We start from the raw sequence: 14146 nt of genomic DNA, 5'->3' as shown, positions 1-14146 counted from the left end.
ATTTGCTATTTTATTTTTCAGGGGGAAATCCATTATACAAAACTTCTTACTTTAAAAAATCATTGAAATAAAAAAATTGAAAATCATATAAAAATATAAAAGTTTTGTATTTTCATCATGGCATTCAAACAATTTAAGAATCCAACCTTTTGTATTGCTGTCTCATTGGCATATGCCCACATTATCTTGTATTTATATGATTTGAATTTTGACAACATTTGGATAGAATTTTTTTTCTTAATAATTTGCACCATTATTATGTTTTTAGTTATACATTCTTTGTGTAGAAAGCACAATCATCTTATGCAATAAACTGCACATTTATCTTAAATTCAATGAAAACGATTGAAATTTAAATAACATGGCAGAATTTTTATAAGCGTGTGTGTGTTTGTTAATTATAATTGGAACATAGAAAATTTGCATGTCCAGAAAAATAAATACTGTGTATGTAGTGTAATTGACAATCAATTAATCCAAAGGAAAAATTATAGCATTTATTACTAATGGGCTGTTTTGCATTGACAACATAAATGTTATCACAAATTGTTCAATATTTCAATTCAAATCAGAAATTCAATCAGTTTGCCTCCAACTTGAGGTAAAGGTTGATAACTTCAACCTCAAATTATGTTAATTAAAAACTATCTTTACAGTGAAACCTATATAAACTAAACCCTTGTGAGTCTTTAAGTTGATATCAAGATATCTTCCCTTTTCACAGGTTGGATTACTAAGTAAATTAAACTGCAATGATTGTTCTGATACTACTGGTGTATAGTTATCTCCCCTTTTTATAGTTATCTCCCTTGTAACAAAGAAGTTTCAGAATGTTTAACATTAAAATTCCAATCCAGTGTCAGTGGTTTAAACTATTTCAGTGGCGGATCCAGGGGGGGTGTTGGGGTTAGAACACCCCTTTTATTGACCTATCAATGCATTTGAATGGGGACATATAGTTGGATCCCCCCTTTATCCTGGGTTGGGAACCCCCAGTTTTAAACTGGCTGGATCCACCCCTGTATTTGTATAAACTGTTGTATTTTAGTACATAGAGAAACCTAATGCTTTTAAACCTAGAATAATATGCCTTTTGTTTGGAAGTTTCTTTCTGATATATGTTGATTGTTTATGACCTATTTACATTGTTTAGAGCCACCAAAAAAAATCGAGTTTTATGTCATGTTAATTACTTACTTATTTTATTTAGAATATGGAGACTGTTCATGTTTGTCTGAAAGGATTCATCTAACTTCAATTTCATTTCATAGGTCAGTGATCAAAGTTAACTTTTAATAGTAGATTCATTCTCAGATACCGAAAGCAGTTGGTCAACAATATTTGATTTATGGAATGATTGGTAGGTGTAAATGTCCACTGGCTGGGTTCATCTGACCCTTGACCTCATTTTGATGTGTGATTGATAATGTTAAGCTTATTTGATACTTAAATGTACTAAAACTTTTATCTTTAAGACTTTCAACATGAATTCAGATCATTAAACAAGTCCAGACTTTTCAGCAAAATTACTTGGGGTTTGGTTGAAACAGGTTTAATTGTATGTTTACTCAGGGTTTGGTTGAGACTGGTTTCATTGCATGTTGATAGATAATTTACAATATGTCATATTAAATAAACTCTCATTCACCGCTGCATAGGGAAAAATTCATCTACATGTATGTGCTTGTATTTATTTACAGTTCGAAATAAATATGATTTTGTGTACAGTGTTTGAATTTTATTCCATTTAAGTGACTTCACTGCTTAGTTCCACACAACTTCTTTATATGGTGTTTCTAGTATCTATATGAATAAAATGTTTGGACAATTTATGTCTTTTAGTTCAACAGGAATCCAACAGTACAGTAAAACAAAATAATACAGTCTTCAACAATAGACAACTTTCGAGTTTGATGCATTTCCCTAAAAAAAATCTGTTTTTTGTCGAGCCTGCAACTTTGGCGGCGGCGGCGGAGTTAGCCAACTTCTAAAAGCTTTATTTTTTAGAAGGTGAAAGACCTGGATGCTTCATACTTTGTATATAGATGCCTCATGTTACGAAGTTCCTGTTAGTCACATGTCCAATGTCCTTGACCTCATTTTCATTGTTCAGTGACCACTTGAAAAAAAAGTTCAGATTTTTTGTAATGTTGAATTCTCTCTTATTATAAGTAATTGGATAACTATATTTGGTATGTGCGTACCTTGCAAGGTCCTCATGCCCGTCAGACAGTTTTCACTTTACCTCGACCTCATTTCATGGATCAGTGAACAAGGTTAAGTTTTGGTGGTCAAGTCCATATCTCAGATACTATAACCAATAGGGCTAGTATATTCAGTGTATAGAAGGACTGTAAGGTGTACATGTCCAACTGGCAGGTGTCATCTGACCTTGACCTCATTTTCATGGTTCAGTGGTTATAGTTAAGTTTTTGTGTTTTGGTCTGTTTTTCTCATACTTTATGCAATAGGTCTACTATATTAATTGTATGGAATGATTGTAAAGTGTACATGTCTAGCGGGCAGATGTCATCTGACCTTGACCTCATTTCCATGGTTCAGTGGTCAAAGTTAAGTTTTTGAGTTTTGGTCTTTTAATCTAATACTAGATGCCAAAGGTCAACTATATTTGGTGTATGGAAATATTTCATGATCTATATGTCAGTCCCGCAGGTTTTATTTGACCATCATCATAACTTACGTTCCAATGTTGAGCGAGTGGTTGAGAAACTATAATGTTATATTGCATGAGTTATTCGGCAAATTAAATTCTCATAATTGACAATCAGCACTGTTGCCATTTGGGAATTGTAATTAAAGTACTCACAAAACAAATTTTATTTCAAGTTTATCCTGCACAATGACGATCACTAAGACGCTTGATAAACATAATATGGTGCAGGGATACAGTTAAGGTGTGCTTAATTGACGAGTTTTTTTCGGTGACAGATGAACTCGAAAGTGGTCGATTAGACTACAGAGTTCATGGCTTTTAAGTCATCTTCATTCTCATGCTACAAGAGAGTTCCTGATTTTTAAGTTATCTCCATTCTGATGCTACAACAGAGTTCATAGCTTTTAAGTTATCTTCATTCTCATGAAACAACAGAGTTCATGTCTTTTAAGTTATCTTCATTCTCATGCTACAACAGTGTTCATGACTTTTAAGTTATCTTCATTCTCATGCTACAACAGAGTTCATGACTTTTAAGTTATATTCATTCTCATGCTACAACAGAGTTCATGTCTTTTAAGTTATCTTCATTCTCATGCTACAACAGTGTTCATGACTTTTAAGTTATCTTCATTCTCATGCTACAACAGAGTTCATGACTTTTAAGTTATCTTCATTCTCGTGCTACAACAGAGTTCATGGCTTTTAAGTTAGTTATCTTCAGTCTCATTCTACAGCAGTGTTCCGTACTTTTAAATTATCTTCAGTCTCAATGCTACAAAGTGTTCATGTCTTTTAACTTATCGTCTTTCTCATGCTATAACAGTGTTCATGGCTTTTAAGTTATATTCATTCTCATGTTACAACACAGAGTTTATGACATTTAAGTTATATTCATTCTCATGCTACAACAGAGTTCATGACTTTAGGTTATCTTCATTCTCGTGCTACACCAGAGTTCATCCCTTTAGGTTATCTTCATTCTCGTGCTACAACAGAGTTCATGGCTTTTAATGTATCTTCATTCTCGTGCTACAACAGAGTTCATGACTTTAGGTTACCTTCATTCTCATGCTACAACAGAGTTCATGACTTTTAAGTTATCTTCATTCTCATGCTACAACAGAGTTCATGGCTTTTAAGTTATATTCATTCTCATGCTACAACAGAGTTCATGACTTTTAAGTTATCTTCATTCTCATGCTACAACAGTGTTCATGGCTTTAAGTTATCGTCATTCTCATGCTACAACAAAGTTCATGACTAGGTTATCTTTATTCTCGTGCTACAACAGAGTTCATGGCTTTTAAGGTATCTTCATTGATCATCAAAATAAGTTTAAAATGCCCTGGTGTGGAATAAATTTGTGGTAAATTACTTATTAAAATATTGAAAACAACACGTTATTAATTTCTTGCGTCCGAAGCGCTTTTCTGGATTTACCTTCATCAGGAACGCTCAAAGCCAAACATTTGAAATCCGAAGATGTATAAGTACAGAAACCGTTGAAGAGCTGAATGTAAAAAAATACCTAAAATAATTAGCCAAATTAATCTAAAGCCAACTTTGCCTGAGGGAGTTGAAACCTTAGTTTCTTAATAATTTATAAATTTATAAACGGACAATTTTAGTAAAGTTTGTTAAATCATGTCAGTACCGAAATACTGACTACCGAGCTGATGATACCCTCGGGGACTGATAGTCCACCAGCAGAGGTACCGACCCAGTGATGTAAAATATTGAAAACAACACGTTATTAATTTCTTGCGTCCGAAGCGCTTTTCTGGATTTACCTTCATCAGGAACGCTCAAAGCCAAACATTTGAAATCCGAAGATGTATAAGTACCGAAACCGTTGAAGAGCTGAATGTAAAAAAATACCTAATCTATTTATTTCAATCAGTTTTAAATATTGAATACTGCCTTAATGATAACATGAATTTAATAACAGTTTAAATTTGTTTGCTGGGCATTGCCAATTATTGATTCGGTCATTTCCGCTAAAAAAAAACCCGACATTTACCGAATCATCTCATCATACATCAATCTCATCAAACATCAAACATCATCATCATCACCTTCATCACTTTCATCAACAAAAAACATATAATGTTGTGACCACTGCATATAATGTCCCTACAACTGCATATAATGTCCCGACAACTGCATATATTGTCCCGACAACTGCATATAATGTCTCGACAACTGCATATAATGTTAGGACCACTGCTTATAATGTTGTGAGCACTTCATATAATGTTGTGAGCACTGTATATAATGTTGTGAGCATTGCATATAAAGGTGTGAGCACTGCATATAATGGTGTGAGCACTGCATATAATGGTGTGAACACTGCATATAATTTTACAAAGAACTAGACTGCGGTTTATAATGCTGATCATCAACATAAGGCAGTCATGGCGTTCCATAATAATGGATACAACCATAAATATAATAGCTGTTATATCTATGATAAAACAGATACAGTTAAGTCTGTCTCATATCTTGACTTACATTTATAAAATGACAATGAGGGTCGGTTAAAAACAAAACTTTACTATAATAGAGATGATGTCAGCTTCCCAATTGCGAACTTTCCATTTCTAAGGCATTCCAGCAGCGCCTTAATACGGAGTATATATCTGCCAATTGATACTATGTTCCCGGGCTTGTATTTTCCATCATAATTTCGTTGATAGAGTGTTCGGTTGTTCACAAGGAAGCTATTAAACCATGAAAGAGTTCCAAATGGTAAAGTTGAAATCATTCCTTCGTACATTAGCCGTTATGGAATATCCGTTTCACAGATGATATTGGATATGTTCCTTATGTCGTAACTACAATCCCGTCCAGGGGCGGATCCAGTCATTTTAAAAAAGAGGGTCCAAACCCAGAGTAAAGGGAGGGTTCCAACTATATGCTCTCATTCAAATGCATTGATCTTCCAAAAAAGGGGGGTTACAACCCACAGAACCCGCCCCCCCCTCTCCCCTGGATCTGATAATGCCGTCCCCTTTTCACATATGTGACCTACCGAATTAGACTATTTACCGGATTGTTAATAACATGAGCAACACGAAGGGTACCACATAGGAAGCATGAGATCACCGCCAGTTTTTGGTAGGGTTCGTGTTGCTTAGTCTTTAGTATTCTATATTGTGTTTTGTGTACTTTCGTTTGACTGTCTTTTTCTGTTTTTTTATCTATGCGTTTGACTGTCCCTCTGTTATATTTCGCCACTTTTTGACAAGCAGTGCAACGTTTCATAATTAAAACGTATAGTTATGATTAATTTATTACATACAATCTGAGTTCAGTATATGTATTGTGACATATTTTATCATATTATTAAGCTTTGGACATACGAGGGTCATACAATTATCGCGTAACTTTAATGTTCGTCAGAAAGGTAAACATTTTGTTTATCATGTTAATACCCGATACCTTCTTCAAACATATCTTCGGACAGTTATTATGTACACCTGCGAAAATAGAACACGCGTACTATAAGTTGAATGGATTTATCAGTATTCACGTCTCAGATTCACGTATCCGGTCAAGGTTGTTATAACCTCCATTGTCGTGTTCACGTACATTATTGTGTTCTTGATTATCCCATAGTAATTCTAGCTTTTTCTATGATACATGTATGTGCATGAAAATTCATTGAATTTATAATTTTGTGCACTAGTAAAATTTTAAACTTTAAAATCTTAAGGTTTCACATCGAAATATTTAATTTAACTTTCTCCTCTCAGTTGTTTCTGGATTAAGAGATCTACCATTTTATTTTGATGAGAGGGTGGACTTTGATGAAACAGTTAGTTCTTTTTTCTAAGTTGTATTCTCTGTCCTGTCTTTTTATTGGTAGTCTGTTTGGTCCTGCCCATTTAGTGTTTATTAGTTTGTCCTTTCTTTTTTCTTTTTTTTTTTTTTACAAAAATCGTTATTCGGCCTGCTCATTCTGCCTTTCTATGTCATGTATATCTTTCGCAAGTTTTAGATATTCGACTACGAATAGTGTGTTTTTTTGTAATTCAGTAATTCAGTTTTATACTTAATTTTGAGAAAAAATCCCGAAATTCTAAGTAAATTCAGAACATGTAACCAACCATACTTTATTTGGAGAAAAATAGAGATGGCAAACCATGGTGCAGTGGAAAGATATGTACTTTATAAACTCCAGCGATATACTTTATGAATTTTATAGGTCAACTGTTTTGCTATTCTCGGTTGAAGTTATAATCGAACGTAGATTATGTATTTGTAAACATAGGTGCTTGAGGACTATAGTCGAGATTCACATTGATAGAAAGCATGCATATTTAAAGTAATTAACATATGGTATATTAGTATATATATATGGTTCAAATAAGAGATGTATATTAAAAAATATGAGATTTATGATAATAAGGGGGAGGGACTATAGGGGGCTCATAACATGATCCTGTCATCAAGTACCTATGTACTATGTTTGTAAATATCTAAATAGTTACAGAAAAAACGATCAGTTTTAAAAGCGTGTTTATTCATTAAATGTATTGATAAAAGGGTGGACCCCTTCTAGTACATGCATGCAGTCATACTTATAAATAATTTCTTAATATTATGTTTATCACGGTTTATCTTACATGTATGATTTTGTATTTCATTTTAAATACGCATGCATACTTCACGTCACTTTTATCAATGTTATGCATATCACTTTCTTACGGTATTAAATTAAAGGAGAGGTTTTTAGCCAATTTAAATCGAAAACAGTACCTTTATATTGTTCCTTATAAACTACGATAAGAATATTTTTTTTAGTTCCACACATACAGAAGAAGAAATCTTCTCCGATGTAACATTTCAATCCTTTATACACCAAAATGCCTTCACTGAATTCATTTGAATTTCGTGGTGATCATGATAGTACATTGACGGCGTGCATAAAGCTGAGTCCACAAAAGTAACGTCTTCAAATTACTAATATCATTTACGACGACGCCCTCCAGAAAACGAAAGCGTAACAAAAACACTGGACACTTAGTTTATAACATATTTTTTTAACATAAACGTTCAACATATTCTTTTTTTCGTACAATAAAGCACAGCAAATGCACATTCTGGAAATCTAAAAAAAAAATATTTTCTAAGAGCATTGTAATGGAAATAAAAAGCGACCTTGTCGTGGACCCTATTCAGAAAATAGCGTTACACGTCGTTTCTTTAAACTGTAACATAATAGCTGGGCATTTAAAAAATTCAGGTGTTCGGCCTGGACTATCGAATCATTCATAATTTGCAGATTTTTTAAACCCCTTTAAATGCACATTTTGAATGTCAAGTCTATTTCAAAATAAGAAAATAGCAAGTACATTTTTTTTTAACGATTCTTCCAGTTTCTGATATTAATCCTTCCAAATTACTACTTCTTACACATAACGAACTACATTCCAAACGCATCAACCATGGCCGTTTTTATTTTGTTTTTGGTAAGTTCGTATGACGCCATAGTCCGAATCCGAAAAATTCTATTGTACGAAAATGCATGACAATAAGTTTAATTTGTACAAATTTCAGGTAAAAAAAAAATAGTTTATGCTTATTTAATGTTACAAGTTTCATACATTTTTGCCGTTTTCTCCATGTTCGTTTCATACTTTTTAGGTTTAATTTTGATAACCTTTTTAATTATGTGGATTTTAATGGCTAGCTTTAATCATTTCATCATAAAAAAACTTCCCATTTAAAAAAATATGTTTACCACGGTTGTATAAAGCTACTTTTAAGGAGGTTACTGGTAGACCTAGGTTAAAGGAAATAACTCTTAAAATCATCAGTACGTTTGTGTCAGCCATTTTCATAAATATGTTCAAAGCTTCTAGGATACATAGATTATTTCCAATCTGTTTCAGGTAAATGCTTAAAATTCATTGACGAAACTTGACTTTTACAAACGCATAACTGATCTAAAGAGTTATCTCCCTGAACCAAGGTCTACCCCTTTAAAAGCGCATTTATATAACAGTTGCCGTCAACTTTGTGCACGCCGTCACATGTATTTTATTTTATCCTTATATGTTTCATAATGCGGTACATTATGTACACGATAATTATGTTGCTGTAGTATAATATTTCGACACAACAATTAGAATTCACAAAACATTTATTAAATTCTGTTGACCAAAGATTTGTAAACTATACATTAACAAATCCTTGTTTTTGCATTCGTAGTATAGTACATTCTATAGTCAGTCACCTGTGTCAAAGAATTCACGTGCAAACTACTGTAACAATAGTTATCAAATGTACCAGGATTATAATTTAGTACGCCAGACGCGCATTTCGTCTACATAAGACTCATCAGTTACGCTCAAATCAAAATATTTATAAAAACCAACCAAGTATAAAGTTGAAGAGCATTGAGGATCCAAAATTCCAAAAAGTTGTGCCAAATACGGCTAAGGTAATCTTTGCCTGGGATAAGAAAATCCTTAGTTTTTCGAAAATTCAAAGTTTTGTAAACAGGAAATTTATAAAAATGACCACATGATTGATATTCATGTCAACACAAATGTTGTTGTATTTGAATATTTCGGCCAATGAAATGAGACGTTACAAGATGTTTGTTTGTGATACGCCAGAATGTTACCAATGAACTATCAAACGCTAAAGTTGACTGCGATTTCAGTGTCTATTGTATGATGGTCGTCGAAGTGACCTCTGTTATACATGTTGTATTTAGGACGCTTACTTATACAACAGCTTGGCTTGATCCTATTTCAAACTCTATTCATATTTGTTAATTTAAAATTTTAGGAGCCTGTAATTCTACCTGAGACGGTAGGCTTGAATTAAATATTAGTAGGTATCAGCCGACCCTGACCTGCCTCTACATCACCGACAGGAATGCCATGTAGCTAGTTTCCCCTTCAAAGTTCCAATATCAGCCGTCACGGAAGTATATACTAACTTGAAAGTCTGCATTGATGGAGTATATAATAATGAGCCAACGTGCAGAATAAAGGACATAAAAATTAGTGAAAACTTGTCCACAAAATAAAGATTAGGGATTAATAGTTGCTAAAATATACAGAATGTACAATGATTGGCACAATAAACAAAGAATAGAGTCCATGGTCTAAAAATATCTTGTAAAATAAAGAATTGAAGGATCCCGCCTCCATTCAGATCCTCATGCATACCATACATCACATACGCATCGGCTACATTTTTGTCGAGTCTGCGACTTTTGTCGCATAAACGAGGCAAAGCGGTCAAACATTCGGTGATCGTAGTCGTCGGCGGCGGCATCGGCGTCCACCAATATTCACTCTTTGGTGAAAGTTTTTGAAATTTTAAGAACTCTCTCAAACTATCAAGTGGTCGATTTCTTTCAAACTTGGACATCTTGTTTATGATGATAGTAAGATCATAAGATAGTATTCAGAAGTAGATTTTGTAAAAGAAAATCATATGTAATTATCCGTACTTTGCTTTTAATGGACTTGTGATTCTGCCAGTTAAAATTACATAAGTCAGCTGTTAAAATTTTAAAAACATTTATTAAATTCATAATCCATTTTGGATTTTTACCAAACTTAGACAGAAGCTTCTAACAATCAAACTGGGATATCTATAGTATTTAGATGATTTTAAAACATTGTTTCCACCAGTTTTATGGAGCCTTCGTCTAAGGGGACAACCATTTCACATTCTGGGGGGGGGGGGGGGGGGGGGAGGATTTGTTTTGGATTGGTTATTGATTTTTGTAAACTAAGAGGACAGATTATTTGTTTTCTGCACTGTTGAAGCAAGATTTTTCATTTTCATTAAAACAAGGGACTGATTATTCATTTTCACAACTATATTTTTAATATTTAAAAACATACAATTTTTAAATGAATTTTATTATACATGTTATTTATAATACATATAACTTTTATGTATAATCATTGTCATTAAGTACCATTTAATTAGAATTAACCATTATCCTCTGCAGGAATGAATCTTGCCAACTGCGTATACATGTATTTCATACATACACAGTATTAAAATTTTGCTGCAACTTGCCTTTTTATTAGTTATTGCCAAACATTAATAAAGCTTTCGGTGGCCGTGTGTTACCTTTCCTCGTCAGTTTTAATCTAGCGGCGTACTACAGTAGAAGATATATAAAGTTCATTAGCATTTAATCTAGCGGCGCTAGACTTAAAACTGACGAGGAAAGGTAACACACAGCCACCGAAAGCTGTATTATTGTGAAGCCCAGGTGGTCGTGTGGTCTAGCGGGACGGATACAGTGCAGGCGATTTGGTGTCACGATATCTCAGTAGCATGGGTTCGAATCCCGGCGAGGGAAGAACAAAAAATTTGCGAAAGCAAATTTACAGATCTAACATTGCTGTGTTGATGTTTAGACGAGTAGTATATACATAATGTACACAGCCATGTATCACCATCATTGCTGGTGATCCGATGGATAATATAAAAAAGAAGATTTGGTATGATTGCCAATGAGACAACTATCCACAAAAGACCAAAATGACACAGACATTAACAACTATAGGTCACCGTACGGCCTTCAACAATGAGCAAAGCCCATACCGCATAGTCAGCTATAATAGGCCCCGATAAGACAATGTAAACAATTCAAACGAGACAACTAACGGCCTTATTTAAATCTGTTTAAGAGTTGTCACTGACTCAGACGTACTTATTAATGTAATTATTTTCTGTGACTGTATCTTGCATTAAATTGTAGGATCCTTTACTATAGATAATTGACGGCTAATCTGTAACATTAACATCTCCATGCCTTATATATCATGTACTGTAGTACGCCACTAGATTAAAACTGACGAGGAAAGGTAACACACGGTCACCGAAAGCTTTATTATTGTGAAGCCCAGGTGGTCGTGTGGTCTAGCGGGACGGCTACAGGGCAGGCGATTTGGTGCCACGATATCTCAGTAGCATGGGTTCGAATCCCGGCGAGGGAAGAACAAAAAATTTGCAAAAGCAAATTTACAGATCTAACATTGTTGGGTTGATATTTAGACGAATTGTATATTTGCAATTATTGTATAATTTATATCATCTGTTCAGTTTTTCCATCTTTGTGCGACGATATTCAACACTTTTTAGTGTTTTGTTTTCCATCAATTTATCGGTATTGTTACACAATCTTTTAGACTCATATAATTTTTCCTCTTTGTGTAGTATTGTCAATTTTGATGATCCAATACCTAGTAAGTTTACTGGTTGGTAGATATATACGAGTCTAAATTGATAACTACGTTCAAACCTATGATTGCGTTGGATAAAAACCGCAATTTTTATACGTGTGCATGTAAAACAAATTTCGTTGTAGAAGGGTCTAAAACAGCACAAACAACATTTTCCAAAAGGCCAAAAAAGTGAAAAAGTATATTTAAACAAGACGAATTTGACACGTGTTACTGGCCTTAAAATTTTCTTTAAAAAATATTGCAACAATTTACAGTTGCTCTCGAAAAATACCGGACAATAACAAACACTGATTGTTTTTATTAAATACAAGGAAATTGAGCTTCTTTGTTGATCAAAACATAATGTAGTATTCAATATAAGATGGGTAGTAATGTTAAAAACTGTTATAATTACGAAATATCCGTTAATTGAACTTATCGCATGTTTTATCACTCGAAAAGACCCGAACTACACTCGAAAAAAAATGGACCAAATCACTCGAAAAACCACGATCCCAACCACAAACTATACCTAACGTGTATGATCGTGTATATACTTGAGTATAACGAAATCGGATATCTCCGTTCTATATATAAAACACCATACAGTATACTATAGCTGACTTGTTTCAAAAAGTCCTAATTCCTCAATATCACATAGAAATATATAGTGTCTTTGCAGAAACAACTTGCGTGCATGCGAGTTGGATGTTAGTATTATAAAAAAAAAGGTTTAATTTTGACTATATTTAGAATAGACCCTCCTTTCTAAAAGTTGTCACATCGATGCTAAAAACCGTGAATTTAAAAACATTATAAACCTATTTCAGAACTAATAGTTTTGCACTTGTTGTATCGAACAAACAAGACAAATATATTTAGACCAAAATTTAAGTCCGGATACGTCACAATGTAAAGAATGTCACACTCCTTCAAATACTACTAAAATTTTACATAGCGGAATTTAAAACTTGTATCTATTTTAGAATGACAGTGTCAAAACATTTCCAACTCCGACAAGCTGGTCCTGAAAGGTGTTACTTACCATGTATCTATTTTTATTGTGATGTCCTCAAGCATTTTTAGGTTACATATATATACATACATATATAACCGTGATAAATAAAACCGCGTATCGAAATAATCTACATTTGTCTGATCTATCTTTTTCTTGAAATCAATAAAAATTCAATTATAGATTACACATGAAGACTTAAAAAAGGATTGGACTTATAGTTTCTTCACACAATTAAAACTATTTCTACTGTCCGCATTGAAACTACAGTAATACCGACAATCACAATTCTCTCTTTGGGATTTACCATCCTAAAAATAAATAAATAACACATTGATAATGATGTAATATATATTTTTGTGACTTTTGTAGAATAGCGAGACAAAGCGATCCTACATTCTCCACAACTATTCACTCTGTGGTTATTTAAAAAAAAATGTTAATCACTTTCTTAAAATATCCTTGCCCGTGATCTGTACCAAACTTGGACAGAAGCTTGTTTGTTGTTTATGATGAAAAGCTATAGTAACTCAGTTTTTGTAAAACTTTATTTCCTGCTCTTCAGTTATCTGGTTATATTACTTATATAAATGGACTTAGATTTTCTCCAAGTTAACATTACATACAGTCTGAAGTTAAAGTTTTAAAAACATTTTTTAAATTCATAAACCATCCTGGATTTTTACCAAACTTGGACAGAAGCTTCTTACAATCAAAAGATAGAATCTAGAGGGAAACAAATCATTTGTCCCTATTTTTGTTGAGCCTGCGACTACTGACAACAAAAGTAGGAAAGACACTGGGTTCTGCTGTACTCTTACGATTTTTAAAATGAAATGAGCAATTGATTTCAGAATCAGGCCTCATTTTTTATAAACTGTCAATATCAGCAGAGATTTCATATAGTACGAAAGTTCATCCTGCTCCACACTTTCCCTTTCGAATGCGGTCTTTATCATGAAACTAAACCTCAAGCAGTAATGGCAGTTTCGGACTGTAATCTTTTTTTTTAAATTCCATGTGTGCAGTAAAAAAAAGTCAACAGGGAAAGGGGTAAAGCTGTTTTGCATATAGTTATATTTTCAAATTTGATCAAATTGATCTGAAACATTTTCAAAATAAGCCGGGCCCCCTTTCCATATTTAATCAATTTCTCCTGACGACTACAAAGACTAATATCATGCATAGATCTGCAAATCATGAATTTTTTTTTTTATTTGAACTTATTCCAATATTTTTGCG

Source organism: Mytilus galloprovincialis, chromosome 9 (genome assembly GCF_965363235.1).
Source record: "Mytilus galloprovincialis chromosome 9, xbMytGall1.hap1.1, whole genome shotgun sequence".
Taxonomy (NCBI): domain Eukaryota; kingdom Metazoa; phylum Mollusca; class Bivalvia; order Mytilida; family Mytilidae; genus Mytilus; species Mytilus galloprovincialis.
This window is presented reverse-complemented; position numbering follows the sequence as displayed.